The sequence below is a fragment of the Coenobita brevimanus genome, chromosome 97 (assembly GCF_032717465.1).
Source record: "Coenobita brevimanus isolate Jiangsu-jjx chromosome 97, ASM3271746v2, whole genome shotgun sequence".
NCBI lineage: Eukaryota > Metazoa > Arthropoda > Malacostraca > Decapoda > Coenobitidae > Coenobita > Coenobita brevimanus.
In genome coordinates this window covers 13083617-13106165 of record NC_137050.1, presented here as the reverse complement: position 1 = coordinate 13106165, position 22549 = coordinate 13083617, and positions in this window count along the sequence as shown.

Below are 22549 nucleotides of genomic sequence, written 5' to 3'. Positions count from 1 at the left end.
AAATAACCTACATGCTGTGCGGATCAATGATATAGGAAGGCCTTTAAGGTGAAGGTGAAAGGTGAGGATGAGAAGAGTCCAGATGGTGGTGGGTGGCTAGGCAGGCAGTGACGAGCACACCTAGTAACCACTGCTGTGGTAAAAGGTGCTGCGTTGGTGATGGGAACAGATATGTTTTTGAATTTGAGACAAAGGGTCATGGTTAAACGGTGGGGTAGGTAGGGAGGAGTGTGCAGTAAGGACGGGGATGGTGGTGGATCGTGGGGTTGGGCAGGGATACGACACCCTGTGAAGATCATCTTCTTCATCATCATCATCATCATCATCATCATCATCATCATCAGCAGCAGCAGCAGCAGCAGCAACGACAACAACAACACCACCACCAACAACAACAACAAAGTAAGCTCACTCCGCTCTCATACGCGTATACCTGGCGTGTCACGATGCTGGTAAAAACATGAACATAATGGGATGAGGAAAATCGGCAGAAAGGAGGAAAATGTGAAAATAAACAAGAGGGAAAACGTGGGGAAAAGGATAACCCTCGAAAAGGAAAGGAAAAATAAGACACAGAGATATGAACTTAAAATGAAAGCAGGGGAAAGAGGAAAGAAAAACTTGAAGAAAAAGGATGGGCTACATAAAAAATAAATAAAAGTGGAGAGAAAAGAAACGACCGACAGAGGAAGAGGAGGGGGAAGAAGAGAGGGCATAAAATGATAGGGTTGGTGATCAAAGTACAGCGAGATGGAGGGGAGGGTGAGGGAGGAAGGGACAGCGCGGCATGGGAGTGAATAATATTACAATAAACTAGTTTTCCACCAGCCATCACGCCTTAAACAGTGTTAACAGCGACGTTAACGGCACTTACTGTGATGTACGCGGGCTGTGTGTGTGTGTGTGTGTGTGTGTGTGTGTGTGTGTGTGTGTGTGTGTGTGTGTGTGTGTGTTTCTTGTGCTTACGAAATATACACATTGACTACGATCAGATACAGGTAAATAAAGAATACCAAGTGGCAAAATGCAATATTTGTGACGATTTAAAAGATAAACCAAAAAAATTTTTATCTGACAAATTTACAAACGCCAAAAAGATCTTATCACTTCAGATTAAATAAACATTTGCAAAAAAGAAAAGAAAAGGGAAAAAAAAGGCTGTACTAGGATTTCCTTTAGGACAAAATGTAGAGGACAAATTTCATCCAAAACTTGTGATGGGTGCAGGGAAAAAGTTTTCAAAAAATTGTGATCGCTGCAGGGACCAAAATACACAGAGAAAATTCTTTTAAAAAATCATCTCGCTGTCTGGACAATATACACAAAGGAAAATATATAAAAACTGCACCGTGGCACCAGCAACCACCTGCCTGGCCTGTCCCGCGCCTGAAGAGGAGAATGAGGGATTGGAACGACTGAAGAAAAACTGGGGTGAGGACAGAGGCACCAGCCGTTAGTCGTCTGGTGGCTGTCACTTGTCGCTCTTCACTTTGACACTCCCACTCCACCACCACCACCTACTGACACCATCACCACCTACTGACACCACCACCCACCGACACTATGACCCGCTGACACCATCATTCATTGAAACCATCATCCACTATCATCCACTGATACCATCATCAGCTGACACTATCATCCACTGATATCACCACTCCGTAAGCCTCTAACATCAGATATACCCCACTGAAAAAAGCCTCTGACACGATCAACCCACTAATGCCGCCTTCTGACTAATAACTGACACCCACTGCCAACACTAATTATGTCACCACTCACTGTTGCCACCATCAATCGACACCCACCCACTGACACCACTGTTAATACCGACTCCACTGTTACCACTACCTGACATCTTAGTTACCATGACCATCCAGTATCATCACCTCCCACCAGCACAAGCCACTGCTGCCACCCAGTTACAGTCCACACCCACCACTGCAGTCACCCACAGATTTTATCACTTACCCACACATACCACCTCCACCACTACCCTCACCCCCACCACCACCTCTACACCACTGACATCATCACCACCGCGGACATAAATTAGGCGGCAAATATCAACAGAGCCAGCCACGGACGCCACTTGTAAGCATTTCCAACACAAAATATAACCCTCTTGTGCACTTAACCTACCATTATATATTTTCCAGTCCCCAGTTATTACCAGGCGCCTACCAATCATTACAGCCGCCACCCCTCACTTCCACTACCAATTACCAACCATTGCCTTTCAACCACTCGCTCCTCACTGCCGCTACCTCACCAACCATCAACTTTACCTATGCCACAAAACACGCCTCGCCACTCGCTGACTCATTATCACAAACCACACCTCACCGATCACCGACTCACTACCGGGTACCACAAACCACACAGCCACCACTCACCAGTCATTACCTTTATCTCTGTCACAACCCACGGCTTATCATTCACAGACTCACAATCACAACTCACGTCTCACCACTCGCCGTCTCACTACCACAAGCTATGCCTCACCTACCACTCACTACTGCCACCCATACATCATCCAGCATCAGCCCTGAGGTGGCATCTCTTCTTCTCTCTTACCACATCTTACCGTTCATCACACATCAGCAAGAATATCTCAATTATCCATCTCTTCAATCAGAAACCCCCTACGTTAGCTATTATCCTGAATGCTACCCACACGGCACCAGTCATCACCACAAATGACGTACAGCCATTTAACAGTGGTAATCAGATCATTTGTCTTCGTTTCTTATCATTCACGTATATTGATGTATCTTTTTCTGCACGAAACGAAAAGGAACCAAATGCTGAAACCGTTTAAAGTCGTCCCTCCCAATGTGTAAACAATACGAGAGCCAAATTAAAGATATAACCATTTCGAGATGCCACGACACTGCATTAAAAACGTTAGAGGTCTTAGGGTGAGGGAAAGACAGGATGAGGATGACCTTCAGAGATGACCAGTTATGTAATGGAAAGTATAAGACTGATGATGCTGGTTAACTACGGTACGAGTACGATGACTGCCACCATCCACTACCATAATATCACTCCAGGCTGCGACATGGAACCACATGAGGATTCAGGATCGATATCACCGCTTCACAGAACAGCTTCGCTATTACCATGACATTAGGTCTAACCACCACCTAATCGCAGCCATGATCAGAGGTCACCATCTACAATAAACCATCATTAAATATCTTAACTCCAACACACCAGCAATCATCTGCTAAATACATCCACCACATCCCACAAACAATCACCAATATTCGGTCACAATTCACCCCCCCCCACACACACACACACCATCTAAACTCACCCATCACTACCATCCACAAACCATAACCAATAATAAGTCAGATTTACCACATACACCAATCCTCATCTCAATGTAAACAACGCCAAACCCAACCCTCAGATCCATCCACAAATCGTTACAAATGAATTTATTACATCACCAAACACATCACCTACCACTTCCATATAAGCACGCACACACCTATACTTACAAACTATTGCAGATCAAACACTTACATCTTAAACACGCCAACACTCACCAACACCCATCCTAAACTCATTCACTACCCATAAACCACCACAAATAGCCACTCACATTTTACCAAGCACACCAACACACACAGAATCATCTAGTCTAAAGTCACCCATTAACACTCCCTGTTACCCACAAATCATCACAAATAAACCATCACATTCTACAAAACACACCAACACCCATAACCATCTAGCCTCAATTCACTGACCTTTGACACTTACCACTCCACCACCACTACCACCACCATCAATTCACCCACACTCTACCGCCCAGCCTTCGTCACCGTCAATAACCAAGTGGGACTCAGCAGCACCAGTAACCAGACCGGCGGGAGCACCACTCACCACAACGACCTGTCCGCTCGTTAAGGTGCCATAACCATCAGTAGGCCCACCTCACTGACTCAGGCTTGAAGGTGGCCACACATTTTCTTTAAAAACATGAGGGGGGCTCAGCATAACCCTCGCCTGCCTGCCTCCCTGCCTCCCACCTTTCACCACCCCCCCTCCACGCCACCACGCACCTTGATATTCATAGCACCACTCCCTGAAGTAATTTGTTTGATAATCACTTCAGTACTTTATGCATCCATAACGAACCCTCTATGTTTACGCATACGTTACCAACCCTCATGTAAATGCCACTAATAAAATAAAAAATCTCCTCTGCCACGTCACCCCTCTTCCTCACATTCTTTATAGACTTAATTTTCTTTGTGCCATCCTTCGCTGTCGTTCGCCGTTCCTCCCATCAACTACTTGCCCATCACTGTGTCGCTATTGAGTGAAGAACATACATTTTCCCTTCATCGTAGCTATATACTTTTCCACGTTCTTGAAGCATCTACCACAGGCTACATTACTATATTATAACGTCCTGGCACCTCCTCCCATCATCTCCATTCCCTCCCCTCTTTCTTTTTACTATTTTTACCTATTCATTTCCCCTTTGTTTCCAATATACACCCTCTATCCCTACACCCATAGCCACCCACTCACATTTTCTCCCATACATCAATCGCACGCAAAAGGAGTATCACTCTCTCACACCTACCACACATCTTCGTCCCCATACCCTAGGGCCTTTACACACACCACACACCCTCCCCATCACTCCTACCTCACAAACACGACACCCGGGGCTCATAGGAAAGGTCACATATGCGGCACTTGTAAACTTTACCAGGAAGGGGAATGAAAAGGTTGATGGAAGGAAGGAAGGAAGGAAGGAGAGAAGGCAAGAAGTTTAAGAGGGAAGGGAATTGACAGCCAGGTGAAGTTTAAGAGGGAAGGGAATTGACAGCCAAGAGAAGTTTGAGAGGGAAGGGAACTGACAGCCAAGAGAAGTTTGAGAGGGAAGGGAAATGACAGCCAAGAGAAGTTTGAGAGGGAAGGGAACTGACAGCCAAGAGAAGTTTAAGAAGGAAGGGAAATAGCCAAGAGAAGTTTAAGGGAAGGGAGCTGACAGCCAAGAGAAGTTTCAGGGAAGGGAGCTGACAGCCAAGAGAAGTTTAAGGGAGGGGAGCTGACAGCCAAGAGAAGTGAAAGTGGGAAGGGAAATGAGGGAAAGAAGCATATGCGGGAATGTGCAATGGAAATGTGCGACGAAAAGAAAGCAAGGTAAGAATAAAGAAAACATTTTATGCAAGGAGAATAGCGGTATGAACAGATGCATAAACGAACAATGGCAAGACGGGACGAAAACAAACGATTAAAAGATATAACGATAAACACCGAACAGTGGAAATGGCACGAGAGAAAGATAAAACTGCAAAAGAAGATGAACCAGGAAACAGACATGCTGTGTTGTGGAGACACCAAATTGGGAGTGAATGGGGGTAGGTCAGGGTGAAGGCGGGGGGATAGGAGGCACTAGGTACATATGTATAAAGGGAAAGGAGAGAGAGAGACAACTAAGCAGATGACAATGACTGATAATGCTGTACACTTTATTATGCACTAAACGAATAACAAGCGTGACGGAAGAGAATGTTAGAAAAAGAGCAGCTTTAATATCGTTTCTACACATAATTTGCTTCAGGATTTACTCACACCTCTACAAGAACAAAAATCTGTTTATCCTCTACTGGCCAGAGCGCCAGATTGCCACTCAGGGCCAGAATACTAAAATAACACTAGGGACGGACTTGGGCCTTGAGTTGGTCTTAGGTCAGACTTGAAAGGAGCCCGGCAAAATCTGATATGGTAAAACAAGTCCCGAGTCTTTCACAGGCCGCACAGATGCTCCCAAGGCTGGGTCACCTCCGACTAAGCTTGAGACAGATTTGTGTGTTGTGAAGCCTGACAAAGACCCTATTGACCCGTGACTTCGTCATTTAGATTTGCTCTTAGGACTGACGTACACTTGCTAGGGATCTCGAAATGAAAGACCTTGAGTTTTGGCCTCCTTTGTTCATTTCTCTTTAGAACAAACTTTCCAAACGTTTAGCCTCTTTTTTTTTTTTCCTTTTCACATCACATTCATGCATTTCTACTGAAAACTAGGTTGCAGAAGCCTCCTGCCAGCAAATATTTCCAAGTCATACAAAATGTCTGGTTATCGGTACTATATATTTATCATGCGTTTTGCCCTAGTTCTTTATTTACAAGGAAACTCCGGTCGTCGACCAGGTAGCCAGTGCGGCCATAAATTCTCTTGACACAGGTTCAGTCCCATCCGGGGACGGATATTTTGGGGGGTGCCGTTATATCTCCTCTCAAAAGTTCTCGCATATTCCCACCACGTCGAGGTTATCAAGATAACTGTTTTACAGCCATCCCAGCACAAACTTCCACCACACTCTCACCCCTCCACTCAAAAAGCTGCCTACACTTCTATCCGTACGTGAAGGATTGGGTGGGAGTGCGTCACTTCTTGGACGACAGAGTGTCCTACCCCTTCAGATCAGTTGCCATTAAGAACCATAAAACCCAGTTTGAACGTATAGCCTAGACCTCAGCTTGCCTCTCATGTCAGGCGTGAGTAGGTCTGCCTCTACAATTAATATATACATAGTTTTCACTAGAATAATTTAACAGCATCTGATGAATCCTTGTGCTACATTACCGGTACCAACGGACTTCGTCATAAATATTGCACGAGGTTCTCACTGTCCATTACCGAGGCAAACATTAGGCTGCAAAGTACGTCATGGCATGAAAGCTTTGTGCAGTCCAATAATGCTGCAATAATTGAAAACATAGACTGTTAAACACAGCTTATGGTGTCCAATACTGTATACATTAGGACGATTCTAGAGTGGACCATTTTTTTTTAATAATTATCTGGTTCAATACCACTTAAATCACAATGTAGGCTGTCATACACTTCTTTTGCTGACTAATACGGTACGTACAATACGTATCGTATCCACCTCGATTCTAACATCGGCTGTAATGTGCAACTCGTGTTGTGCAGTATAAATCGTACTAAAATAGCTATACATATTAGGTTACACAACGTTTGTACCCTCCACTAATGGATTTATTACAATGTAAGCAATCTTACTTGTCCCCGATATCAGTGTTTATATTCTTACAACTTCCATAAGTAATGAAATAATAAAGTTTGCATTGTTATTGTAATTTTACCACTCTGTCACTAATGAAATAATTAAACTGCAGACTACATCATCCAATTCTTTTAATGCTCAGGACTACAGATGTTCAGTCTTAAAATGCCAACAGAGGCAACGATACAGTTCATATGCTTGAAAGTGATGATAATCTAACATAATAAAGTCTCGCCACAAGACAAAAATCCTCGTCAGTATCAGGCTGGGAAGTCATTATTTACATGAGTTATCGGTACGTCAGTCTAACTGTACTGGAGGCTATATATTAATATCCCAGTGCTCTTAAAACTTTCCTTGCCTGCTTGGATAATCCTGTATTATATATATATATATATATATATATATATATATATATATATATATATATATATATATATATATATATATATATATATATATATATATAGCCTCTGTGGTAGAGTGGTAAAGTGTGCGTTTTCGTACACTGAAGAAAGAGGGTTCGCACCCCGCCAGAGTAATAAACTTTGGGAGCGTTCTTCTGGCCACGTACCGCATTGGCGGACACAAGCGGTGCTGTGCTTGAACCAATGTCGCATACTAAAGTATGCTTGCACCCAGTCGGCTTGCGCGGGCCGATTACACTTGGTTTACAGATTACACACACATCCAAAGCCACTCCAACACAATTACACTTACAAGCACTTCTCACCCTACATACAATCTCTGCTAGACAGCCTAAGCAACTTGGTAGAGATACATTGGCTGTATCGTCCGCACTTCGGTAGGGATAGGCCGGTCCTGCAGTGGACACTCAAACGGCTGATGAGATGAGAATATATATATATATATATATATATATATATATATATATATATATATATATATATATATATATATATATATATATATATATTCAAACATTTTCTCTAAGTCTGTGACTTCACTTTGCTTAGTGAAATAAAACTTGAGCCACCATTCAGGCTAGAAGCAAGTCTACTTGCTGAGCCCGACTCGCAAAAGTCGTGCGCCAAAGCTTTCGATCATCCGAAGTATGTTTCCACTTTAGTCCTCGAATTTCAGCCTAAGCTTCAGGTTACCATTTTTATTGTGTGTGTGTGTGTGTGTGTGTGTGTGTGTGTGTGTGTGTGTATGTGTGAATAACAGTTCACGCAATATTTGCCAGGGCCTATAACTTACTGTACTAGCATCTGATTTACAGTGTGCACCCTCTCTTCTCTCAAGAGGAGGCTAATAACTGAACCTTAGGTAATATCTGCTCTTCAGACATCATCTCAGTCTCTGAAAGAGAATAAACATGCAAACTGCATTTTGAAACTTAAACCAACAACCGAATTGGCAATGTTCCTTGCACTAGATGACCTCGGAACCCACAAATATATTAATCCAACTTGTACAGCAACAGGTCACCAAATGCAAACTTAAAATTACAATTTAAATATTTATCTCATGTGGGTCGAGCAATGCACTCCAATGAGGCAAACACAAAAATCAGTATATGGAGAATAAGTATGAGCCCCTTATGCACTAGAAAATGACCAAAGATGAAAGTTGCAGATAATAAAGAAAAAGGAAAAAAAAAATCAATAGCAGTTTGCTCTGATCTATATACCAGTTTGATCGGCCATGACCGCGTCAAGTGATTTAAGTCGCCGCTTTACATATGAATGTCGCATAAATTTGTCTGGCTGGGGGAGGAAAAAAATTGAAGGACGTGGGGCCAAGGGAAGAGTTTATATGGCTTTACATTATTCATGGTGTGTGTGTGTGTGTGTGTGTGTGTGTGTGTGTGTGTGTGTCGGGAGGGAGGGCGATAAAAGGCTGTCTGGTAGGGCTAGTCAACTTTTCCATCAAATGCTAGGGTACATTTTATTTATTTTACACGCGTAACCCCTGGTCTCCCAGTATTACATGCCCATTCCACCTACCTTTATTATACAGAGTCACGTGCTACATTCAACACTTCTCATCTGCATGTGTTTCCAAAGCATAATCTATCTTACACAAATAGAGGGTTTGGAAACGGATGTGGGTGTATTTTCAAAACATTCATCGCCTTGTACTGTGAAAGGGTAGGAAACAGACTGGGTGAAGATAAAGGGGGTGAAATACAGGACAGGTGGAAGAAATATATTACTAACAAATTGCAGTGGGTAAGGGGGAGGTGCAGGCAGCGGAGGTTAAGCTTATGGATCACGTGTATGTGTGGTTTGGCCAGATTTATGATGCAAAATGAAGATACGGCTTTAGTTTATCGTGTGTGTGTGTGTGTGTGTGTGTGTGTGTGTGTGTGTGTGTGTGTGTGTGTGTGTGTAACAACGAGAATTTACCTGGATGGGAATGATTCTTTGTTTTTTACTTGACAGAGAGAGAGAGAGAGAGAGAGAGAGAAAAATAAGTTGATGGGGAGGGGGCTGCATACAAGAACCCGAGCCTCCCAGACGGCGACACAGTACCAGTCCCCCTCTGCCTCTGTCACCCTCACGTCATTTTCAAGCAACGCCCCAGACACACTACTCAGAATCCGGCCACCACCTCTCCCGATTCCCGATTCCCGATTCTAGTGTGTGTGTGTGTGTGTGTGTGTGTGTGTGTGTGTGTGTGTGTGTGTGTGTGTGTGTGTGTGTGTGTGTTGATCCTTCAGTTGGTGCCGGCCAGACTCTTGGACAAAATCGCTTTCCCCCTTAATGATAATCTTGCAGTATCTAACGCAGCTTTCTCTTTCCTTCAGCCCGAGGACATAATTTTCGTTTGCTTCACGACATTGCCAGGAGATTTTAATTAACTCAGGAGAGACCTTTCACACGATGGGAGTAATCGAGGCTGCATCTAATCCCTTCAGTTTGAACAGTATCTCCACAGATAAATAAAATCGAAAGGAAACAGTATAATAATAATAATAATAATAATAATGATGATAATCATAATAATACCTCACAGGTGTGGAGTTAATATGAAGTTATTGCAGCTGAAGAGGGTGACTCCATTTATCTGTACGGAAATGAAACTACCAATGAAAGAGATGGACTGAAAGGGCAGGTCAACAGAAATGCTGTTCCCTTGTGCTATACTCAGTAACAGATACTGATCCCATCATTAAGAGAGTCCGCAAGTGGTTAAGAGTTAAATGAATGCTAGATTTCACACTGCTACGTCAGAGTTCCCCAATCAGCCCCCTCCCACAAAAAAAAAAAAAAATCGGTTAGCAAAAATAAAACAGGTTACCATTGGCTACGACAGATGTACAACTGTTTGGCAGCAGCAAGAACACAGTACCGGGCAATACGGACGTGACTGTATAATAAGGGTAAATGAAGGATGCTTTAAACCTCTTCACACTGAGACGTCTTCCATATGCCTAATAAAACTCCCTAGTAGCAAGGGTAAAATATGATACGCCACTAGACTGAGGAGGTTATTAAAGTGCGTCATAAAAAAAGAGGGAATGAAAGACAAAATTTTCACCGAGTCTGCCATGGCTAAAAACTTTAAAAGAAGATTACGGAGTAGGAAAAGTTTCTGTTCTGAGGACTTATCACGCACACAGCAAACTTGGCTAAGAAGACAGACAGGTGAGAGCAATGGGAGGGGGGGGGAAGAGCGAGCGGAGGGAGGTGGAAAGGGGATAGAGAACGGAGAGAGGAAGAGTCGGGGAGAGAGCGCGATAAGACAGGAAGAAGGGGACAGACAGCAGCAAAGATTGAGAGAGAGAGAGGGGGGGGGGACAGAAACAGAGTGAGAGGAGGACAAACAGAGGAGTGAGGAATACACGGAGAATGAAGGTGGAGATAGGGAAATTCACAGCCCTCCTAAAATGAACCAAATGAAAGAGACGGAGAGCTTTCAAGATTACATCAAGAGGGTGCTCCTACACACAAGTTCTAATTAACAAAACTCAAGGAGACAGCGAGGGATGTGGCGATCATTTCAAGAGGTCACTCCGATACACGAGTCCTTGCGTCAGACTCATCGATACGAGTATGGAAGAAAATTAAAAGCCAAACACAGATCAATACAAAATTATATGAAAAGTCAAATAGCCTGACAGAAAACCGAGGAATCAAATACTTCAGAATAGCCAATGAATCAAACAGTGCTACGAATGACAACCTAAGGAAACAAAACTTACGAAAAATACCGAAGGAATCAGATAAGAATCAAAAGTATCAAAACGTACAATCTTAACACATGAAAAGAGTGACCAAGAAGGAACTCCAAAGAAACGGAACTAATGAACTGAACACATCAAAAGGAAGTCCAAAGATCCAGGAAGATGGATATGGAACTAAGATATCTGGATTGGAGGTAAATGATTTAAACGAGACTGTGTAAATTATATATATATATATATATATATATATATATATATATATATATATATATATATATATATATATATATTTATATATATATATATTTTGCGAGGAAGAAGGAACCAAAGGCCATGGCCCGCAGTAACAGTTCCCTCCAAGAGAAAAACAAAATACAATAGAGAGCCAAATTCAAGATCCGATCATTTTGAGATGCCTGGACACACTGCGTTTGAAAGACTGGAGATCATAGGCAGCAGGAAATACAGACAGAGGGAGACAGTTCCAGAGCTGACCTGTTGCATAAATGAAAGACTGGGAGTAACGGTTAACTCTTGCATTAGAGAGTTGGACAGAAAAGGGATGAGAGTTTGCTGCCAGACGGGTGCTACGCGCCCGTCGTAGAGGTGGAGGAATGCAAGCAGACAGTTCAGAGGAGCAGTGACCATTAAAGTAGCGATAGAAAAGAGATAAAGATGCAACAGTGCGGCGAAGAGACAGAGGTTGAAGGGAGTCAGTAAGAGGAGGAGAGTTAATGAGACGAAAAGCCTTTGACTCCACCCTATTGAGAAGAGCTGTATGTGGGGAGCCTCCCCACACATGAGAATTGTACTCCATATCTGTCTATCTATCTATCTATATCTATCTCTATCTATATCTATCTATCTATATCTATCTATCTATATATCTATCTATCTATATATCTATCTATATATCTATATCTATCTATATATCTATCTATCTATCTATATCCATCTATCTATCTATATCTATCTATCTATATCTATCTATCTATCTATCTATATCTATCTATCTATCTATCTATATATATATATATATATATATATATATATATAAACATACATACATATACACTGAGGTGGTTTGGCCATGTGGAGAGGATGGAGGGTGAGAGACTGACGAAGAGAGTGTATGTGGTTGAGGTGGAGGCCGAGGATGAGATGGAGGGATGGGGTGGAGAGGTATATGAGGGAGGGGGGTGTGAGTTGGGAGCAGGGCAGTGAAATGGCGGGGGACAGGGCGACGTGGAGGCGATTTGTTTGTGGCCACCCCAAACGGGATTGAGGCGTCTGGCAATAGACAGATAGACAGACATATATATACAGTATATACACATACATAGAGAGAGAGAGAAAGAGAGAGAGAGAGAGAGAGAGAGAGAGAGAGAGAGAGAGCACAAGCTGGCGAGGTATGTTGGTATGGTGGCGTTGGGGTAGGGGAAGGGGAAGCGTGTGCCCAAACCATCCGTCGTGGCGCGAGGCGGGCAGGCCAGGTGGAGGGTGGCCTTATACAGCACGCGATTGATGGCCGCCACAGGGAGAGCCACAGGAAGAGGCAGGAGAGGGAAGAGGAGGTGAAGGGGAGAGATAAAGAGGGAAAGGAGGGTAGGAAAGAGAAAGTAAAGGCGAGAGAAACAGCACTTGGAAAGGCAGGAGAAAAAGGAGAGAGAGAAACGTGAACTTCAGGACAGAGGCAAGAATGAGAAATTAAAGGAAAGATGACGAAGCTTAAAAGAAAATACGAGGAGGGTAGGAAAGAGGTAGTAGAGGCAGAGGAGGGTTATAGAGAGAGAAGGAGGAAGAAGAACTGGGGATAAAGGGTGTCAGGAGGGGAGAAAGAAAAAGGAAGAAGAGGAGGAGGATGAAGAGAAAGAAGAGGGGAGGTGAAAATGGAAGACGATAGCGTAAAGAAACAGAAAGAGGAGAAGGAGGGGAAAGATGAAGACGAAGGGGTAGGGCGTGTGATCCGGAATGGTGAAATAAAGAGGAAGAGTGAGAGATGTGGGACAGAATAACGCACTACAGGGTAAGGAAGGAGAATAGCAAGAAGATAAATCACACTAAGAGAAAAGGTGGGGACACGAAATGTGGTGGTTTTAAGTACTGAGAGGAAGGCTGGCTAGAGCATGGAGAGGGAGGGAGGGGGTAAAGAGTTTATACATGGGAAAGGCAGGGGGGAAGGAGGCTATACATGGGGAGAGAAAGGGACAGATGTTATACATGAGGAGGGAGGAGGACATGTTATACATGGGGAGGGAGGAGGACATGTTATACATGGGGAGGGAGGAGGACATGTTATACATGGGGAGGGAGGAGGACATGTTATACATGGGGAGGGAGGAGGACATGTTATACATGGGGAGGAAGGGGGACATGTTATACATGGGGAGGAAGGGGAACATGTTATACATGGGGAGGGAGGAGGACATGTTATACATGGGGAGGAAGGGGAACATGTTATACATGGGGAGGGAGGGGGACATGTTATACATGGGGAGGGAGGGGGACATGTTATACATGGGGAGGGAGGGGGACATGTTATACATGGGGAGGGAGGGGGACAGACGTTATACATGGAGAGGGAGGGGAGGTATTACGCATGGGGAGGAAGGGGGGGATAGAGATTACACATGGGGGAAGGAGGGGGGAATGACGCTACTAATGGGGGAGGGAGGGGAGGGCAGAGGTTACACATGGGAAGGGAGGAGGGAATAGAGGTCATACATGGGGAGGGAGGGGGGGATAGAGGTTATACATGGGGAGGGAGGGAGGATAGAGGTCATACATGGGAAGGGAGGGGGGATAGAGGTTATACATGGGGAGGGAGGGGGGACAGAGGTTATACATGGGGAGGGAGGGGGAATAGAGGTCATACATGGGGAGGGAGGGGGGATAGAGGTTATACATGGGAAGGGAGGGGGAATAGAGGTCATACATGGGAAGAGAGGGGGGATAGAGGTCATACATGGGAAGAGAGGGGGGATAAAGGCTATACATGGGGAGGGGGGGGGATAAAGGCTATACATGGGGAGGGGGGGATAAAGGCTATACATGGGGAGGGGGGGGATAAAGGCTATACATGGGGAGGGGGGGGGATAAAGGTTATACATGGGGAGGGAGGGGGGATAAAGGCTATACATGGGGAGGGAGGGGGGATAAAGGCTATACATGGGGAGGGAGGGGGGATAAAGGCTATACATGGGGAGGGAGGGGGAATAGAGGTCATACATGGGAAGGGAGGGGGGATAGAGGTCATACATGGGGAGGGAGGGGGGATAAAGGCTATACATGGGGAGGGCGGGAGAAAGAAGGGTACTATACTGAGAGCAGGATGGAATAAGGCGCAACGGGATATGGAAGGGGACTGATGAGGGAAGAAATAACTGTGGGAGAAAATGAAGGGCTATGAAATGCAGATGAATGTACTAATGGGTGAATTATACTTACTTAATGATATGTGTTTTATATGACTAATCACCGCACTGCGAAACATGACACCTTAATGAAACAAATGGAAGACAGGAGAGAGGCTACATACTGAGGAACTACATGTCAGTGAATAACAATGGAGGTGGAGAAAGTAAAATTACTGGGGGAAATGAAGTGGGAAAATGGCGCAGAAATAAATGCGATAGGAAACAAGATAAAAAGGAAACATACTGCAGAAATCTGGCGCACAGACTAACAGTGGGAGGAATAATGAGGGAATTTAGGAAAGAAGATGCAGAAACAGCGATCTTGAAAAGCACACAGAGTTGGGAGCAGATATGAGGTACTAGAACGAATGACCAGGAGAAAGTGAATATTATTAGCACTGCAAAGACAGATGACAAGAATAAATAAAAACGATGTAATAGTAGAATGAATGATCAGGAAAAAGTGCATAACATAAGCGCTGCTAGTGGAGGTGACGTAGGATAGACCAAACAAGAAAATGGGATGGATGAGGGAGATAAATACAAATTGGATGGGAAAAAAAGTCAAAAGAAAAGGAAACGGAGAGACGAAAAGAAGAGACGTTATATCATACCAGAGGAACAGGGGGGGAAGCAGAAGGAAACTTGTCTAAATGGAAGGTGGCGAGGTCGGCTGGAGGTAAAAGGTAGAAATCAACGTATACTCTGCGTGCTAGGCGAAGACAAAAAGAGATTACGAAGGGACTGAAAACTAAAGGAAAAGAAAGGGCAAGATTCGTTACAAAGTATGGTGAGAAATAGAGAGCCAACTAGGAGAACAAGGGAGGTACAGGAAATAAAAAATCACTACAGGGAGAAAGAGCGAGGGGAAAGGCAAGCACGTGTAGGACGAGGACAAAGACGACGACATAAGGTGGAGTAATAATTATGAGGTGGACGAGGAGGAAGAGGAAAATGATAATATAATGACGATGATGATGAGAAAGTACAGGATAATGTTACGAATGATGAGGGGGTGGAGGAAGAGGAAAATGATGATATAATGACATGATGATGACGATGACGAGGAGATAGCGGAAAATAATGTAAATAAAGATGAGGTGGAGGTGGAGAAAGAGGAAAATTATATGATGATGATGAGGAGGAGGAGGAAAAAGAATACAAATAAAACACACCGACACACACACATAACTCGGCGACAGACACAAACATCAACATAGGCTCCACTCGACAATTACCCGCCAAAGATCACAGTTGACAGGGAAATGTAAAGTGTATTTGCCAAAGCAGTTTTAAATGTCACTGGTAATATAAAGCGCTACATCACAGTACAATTTGCCTCGACTTAGCTTCATAATTAAAAAAAAAAAAGTTGATGAAAAAATCTGTTGCTTAATTGGATCGGAAACGTCCGCTAATGAACTTGCAGCCATAGTTCTTTGTGTGTGTGTGTGTGTGTGTGTGTGTGTGTGTAAATACTCCTTGTTAATTGTTTGTAATGCTTTTCCTGACGGGTGGGCATTCAGGTTTTGCATTTATGATTGGAAATAAATCCCTCGACGTCCGTTGTCTGCATATGTGGCAATTCAGGTACGAGGTAGTGAAGATAAAGTGAAAACAATATGGCAGCAAATATGAAGAGGCTAAAAGAGGAGGGGCAAACCTATATGGATGAACGGTAAGGAGAAATGAGAAGAAACGGAGGAATAAAGGGTAAAAAGCGACAAGAAGCATGAAGAATGAAAAAAAAAAACAAGATAATGAGATGAAAAAGAAAGAAAAAAACAAAAAGGTAAGCAAGTGGAGGATAATAAGAGTGAAGAAAAGTGAACGTAAAGAAAAAGATGAAAGGAAAAGCACATATAAAAACAGAAAAGGTGAGAAATGCAAAAAAATCACGAAGAAGAAACAGCAGAAATGAAATGAAAGTCAAGAGAAAATGACAGGTGGGGAGAAATAAGAGAAAGGAAGACAAGCAAGAGAAATTTCAAAGAGAAATGGTTTTCATCCAACACATTTCCGGCAGCACCGGGACTAAAGCTGAACAACACACAGGATGTAAATGTTGAAAAAATATTGAAACTGTACAGAGAGAATTTAATATTCGTGCTTCATATCTGCAGTTAAATTATACATAGATACTGGAAAGGCTTCACTATTTTCTGTTATACCGAACATGTCAAACATTTCTGCGTTCCACTTCATGGATGTGCAGTGCTTGCTCACATTCACGGAAAAATAAACTGACCGAAAGGGGGAAAAAAAGAGCAGAACAGAATAAAGGAGAGAAAGACGAAAAGAAAATGCAATGCAGATAAGAACGATATTTCTAACATGAATAGTGTATACATATAATATTATATACTAGGTACAGAGAGAGATTAGCATAATATGGTTCTATATATGAGGCATCATGTGCTATATATATATATATATATATATATATATATGTGTGTGTGTGTGTGTGTGTGTGTGTGTGTGTGTGTGTGTGTGTGTGTGTGGAGAGAGAGAGAGAGAGAGAGAGAGAGAGAGAGAGAGAGAGAGAGAGAGACGAGAGGAGAGGAGAGGCGAGGCGAGGCGAGGCGAGGAGATGCGAGGAGAAGAGAAGAGAGGAGAGGAGGGCTTGTGAACACGAAAGCACCAGAATAATGAGGACAAGGAGAAAAGCAAGGAGATGGGAAGGGAAGGAGGGAGAGAAGGAAACAAATGGAACGAAGGACAGAGAGAAGGACATAAATGGGATGGAAGAAGGAAATGGAGAGCATAATAGAGGGAGGAGGACCGGAGAGGAGGAAAGGAGCGAACCAAGATGAGGTGCAGGACGGGAAGGAGGGATGAGATATGCGAGGCCACAGAGAGGAAAAGCGTCATGAAAGAGAAGCCACGAGAGGAAATGGCGAACAGGGAAGGAAACAGAGACGATTAAGTAAAGATGAGACGGGGAGGAATAAGTCAATTAATGAGGTGACAGGGAAGAGAAGAGAAAATAAAGAACGACATGACTTGAAGAGTTCTTGGGTTTCATCTTTTTCTACATAAGAGAGGGAGAGAGAGAGAGAGAGAGAGAGAGAGAAATTAAACTGAGGCTGAACGACTGGTGACCAGAGGAATAATAAGCAAATAATAAAGTTGGCGAGAAAGCAAGGATAATAAAGACAGGAGGTGAGAGGAAAAAAAAAAATAGTAGGTTGGAGGAGAAATTGCGCGTGGACATCAGCCAGGCGGCGTCCCATTACCACACTACCCAAAAAGGACCATTTCCCACACTTTCCACACCTTAGCCCACCACTTGACCTACCCCTTATATGGCCTTACACACATACCCCTCCCAGCAGCACCCCCACCACTCCCCATCACCCCTTACCCGCAAGTATCGTCTTCCAGCTTCTCTCTCTCTCTCTTCCCGTACGTGTACACCTTCCTCTTTCTTTCTTACTTCCTCAACCCATCTTCCCACAACCCAGCTCGGTCTCACATTTTCAATCTTTTTCTTTATTTTCTTTCTTTACCTTTTTCATAATTTCATGGCCGTTACCCGTTCGCGCGCTACACCCAGCCCTACATACTGCCCCTTCTATCATCGGGAATTACCATCATACATCACACTCGCCATGGCCCGTCAATCAAGCATCTATCGGCTATCTTATGAGGCATCGGATCCTGGTAGAGGTCGCGGGTCGGGTCAGAATTTTGAAGATGAGAGTGATATCGCGTTCAACTGCATGGGTGTTTTGTTTATGGTATCACGCAACTCGGAGATTATCCGACCTTGACGACGAGAGGTGTTCCCGTAGCCGAATAGCATCATCTGGTGGGAGCAAGGATAAAACAAGAAAAACTTCATCTAAATGAAAGACTATAAAACTGGAGCAAAGCTGGAATCCCCTCACAACAAAAGGTCTCCTCTAACCTCAAGTAAATCGTCAAATAATAAAAAACATGAAATATAAAGCCTTCATCTTATTATGGGCCCCTCACCCCCGTTTTGCACAAATACCTATACTGTATATAATACACTCGTAGACTGATTAATTTAGCTACTTGACATTACACTTGTACAGTATACAGTAGTGTTGAAATTTTTACTTGTAAAAGTTCTGTACCACATCATCCAAAGCACAACCATGGAGCCAAAACTATTTCTCTACAACTTTCTTGTCATTTTAGACATTGACGAGCCGTGTAATCAGTCTAGACTCTTTTTAATCCCGTACCACTTGCATGTAGTTTGCAGTGTGCTTGTATGGGGTGGCGGGGAGTGCATGTGGTGCATGCAGTGTAATAGATGAAGGTGCAGGGTGGATGATGCATACGCCGATACATACACTGGCACACCCACACGCACGGACCGGCATCGATGTTTACATGAAACAGGGACCAGACAGCTACACACGAGGGCCTATTTCCAATAGCAAGAATACATTCAATAAAAACTGCAAGGAAATTTCAAGCTTCAGCATCAAAAACTACTTTCCACTGCTGTAGTGGACATTTAAAGCAGAGAAGGGGAAACATGCAAAAACTGTATCCATATGTACTTCCTCCCAAAGATAGAATATTAATTTCCAGTACTCTCTGAGACAATGAGAGGATAAAAGGAACTTCACTTCCAATGCTCCCACTTGTATCGCAGGATTTATGAGACTGCACAAATGACAAGCACTAAGGTCGTAATATTTATCATTATCGTCAAGACTTTTTCCTGGCGAAGGATGATCGTTTACTGATAACTCTATATTAATAATAACAACAATAACAATGCTAATACTGCTGCCAATAATAATAATAATAATAATAATAATAATAATGTGGCTAATCTTTTCTTTCTCAAAAGCGCCAGACTTTCAAAAGAATTCATTAATGCTCAAACGCCTCGAAATAACAAGACTATCAATTCACAAGCTGACGTGGGACACAACGCTGGCACCTCATAATATATGTGAAAAAAAAAAAAAGTTCACAAACGCATGAACACATTTTAAACACACACACACACACACACACACACGTTTTCCCTCCCAAACACACGCATAAGCACAGATGCACAAGAGCCAACACACACAAGCCCTAATAGCTGACAGTACACACGACGCGACTGTGCACTTATACGGACACCAACACACAACACACAGCCAATATACACACACATCAACACCTCCTAAACACACACACACACACACTACAATATAACTATCTCCCTCTCTCTCTCTTTCTCTCTCTCTCTCAGACGCACACTACGCCGCACACTCATACACTCCTCACAGACACAATCCCACGCACCTAACTCAGCAGCCTCACTCTTTCCTATCCTTTCCACTCTATAAACCAGCTTGATGAAGTGAGTTCTTTAACGATTATATCCAACCCACTTCGTAAGCTCCAATACAACTGCGATCTGTGTAATTAGGGGACTCTCTCTCTCTCTCTCTCTCTCAGACGCAGTGGTGGAACAGGGTGCCATGACGCGGTGCTGTTCAAATACGGGTATGGAAACAAGGGACACAGGCTGAGTCACGGTACTACTCTCTCTCTCTCTCTCTCTGTGGAGAGAGAGAGAGAGAGAATCAAACAGTGGTCAGTGGACAGGGAGACCTTTCGTCGTGAAGAGCACAGTACTTACACCCCTTCCGCAAAATACATTAATTTAGTTCTTGCTGCTGATGTGGCCCCAGACTCATGCGAACGTGAAAAAGGTGGACTGCATGCTGACGCTGCCCTTCTGCAGCCCACCATTTTCCTCTCCTGGTACAGGGAGGGAGCTGGGGGACCCTTGTACAGCACTTACGACCTGGCAGAGCAACAAGCCCACCACATCAGTCCCATCACCAGCACCATTCACTTCTTACTCCGCCAAAATTCTTATGCACGTAGGGTGAGATTTTCAGTACTGAAGGTGTTAAAAATGCGGCGAACATGAATATCCAATAATCATGCACACGACCAGTTCCGCGTTCTCGCCAGTATATAATCCACTAATATGCAGGTTTAAAAGATAACGCCCGTGATAAGCTTATGCTGATAACATGCAGGTAGCTTTTTTTTTCCCCTTGACTGAGAATGACGAACGAGAAAAAGATGAATATTTAAGTCTCTCTCTCTCTCTCTCTCTCTCACACACACACACACACACACATCCATTTTCACTTACACCACAAGTGATTAAAGGCTACGTAGGCTCGGTGTCTGGCATCAACAAAATATTAGGTACAAGTACTAACAATTATCAAGATCAATGACTTGAAGAATGTACAGTATACATATACATAATGTTTTACATACAAGTTTATGACAGGTGAACAACACGAAGCAAGATTTTCTGTTAAAAGGCATCATGTGATTAAGAAGACTTCCAAAGTTACACTGGGGGGGGGGGGGAGTTGTACCAAGCTTTCACTTCCTAGCCTGACACGAACTGACCAGCCACTCCTGCCCTCACGCCTGATGTCCGCCAGTGTGTTGGAAATTGAAAACAAAAGTGTAATTCTTGCTGCATGAATTTTGCATGTCGGCAGGCAACGTAGATACAAAAAATAAATAAAATAAAATAAAATAAAAAATAATAAAAAAATAAATAAACACTTGCATGACTTTACAAAGATGTCCTCAGCCAACGTAAGTATATATAAAATACTAACAGAACGGCATAATTTTGTATTTTTGAGTATTGGTTCTTTAAGCCTGCCTACAGGATTCCGCCGGGTTCACGTTTCTTTCTAAATAGCACTAAACTAGATGAATCACTTTAAGAAAAAAAGCCACAGAAGCCATTAAGAGACACGGGAGCATAAAAGTGAAGTGTTGGTCATTGATGTTATCTTCCCGCCGCCACCAGAGGGACGCCGCTGATTGGCCGCACAACACTCACGCTGATTGTCCCATGCTGGTTGAGAGGGATAAGGGTCTACGGTATTTGTTTCCACCTTTATCTTTTATCCGAGTTAACAGCTATCTTTTATTATTAAGGAATTAGCATATTTGTGCAAGGGTCATAAGGAGCAACATTTGTATGGATGATCACGTATAATTTAAATCAATAGTTCTATTCTTGCAATTATCTTCAGTAGCCTACGATTGAATATTTCTTGCTTACTATCGATACCTCCACACTACTATTTTTCAACATGGGGAAGATCTCTCCTAATGAAGGGATTAATGAAGGCTATATCTTATCTCTCATGTTTAATCTCTTTCAAACAGAATAAAACTTTGGCGCGAATACGAAAAACTAAAATGACGTCCTTGTGTTCAAGTTATGGGAAGAAAATGGGAGAAGCAATTATTCTAGTTAAAAAATAAACGACCAAACTTTTTCTTGCCATTAATTTTTCACGCAGGGAAAGTAAAAGCTAATTGCTCCCTGATTGGCTCGGTTATCTGTGAAGGCCCTGGTGCCCAAGTCCCTCAATTTATCGCCATATCAGTGCAAATCCTGAAACCAGTCTTGCGTTTGTACGAGAGCTGAGAACTGGTCGTGGGGCTGGTCCATAAAGTCGTATTCTCGTAGGGGTGAGGTCACTAAAATATTTCATATCTTATTACACCTCATTTATTTTCGTTTATGCTAATCATATCTTTTAGTATCGACATAGATTGCATAAAAGACATAAGAGAAATGTTATCGAGACATGTGCAGAAAAAAACTAGTAAAAGAGAGGTCTTAGGCAGCCTCCTCACCTGACCAAAATACGACTCACAGTATCAGTAATATGGCATCTTGTACCTTCTGCCTCAGCCTTGTATCTCCTGCCTTACTCTTGTTATCTCCTTCCTGACTCTTTTATCTACTGGCTTCACTCCAGTGGTGCCTTTTATTCCCTTTAATATTGGCTCCACCTTCAAATTACTCTCAATTATTGAAGCTCCAGTCCTTGTGTTAATCTTCTCCCGGTTTTGTTATCAATTAATTGCCTGGT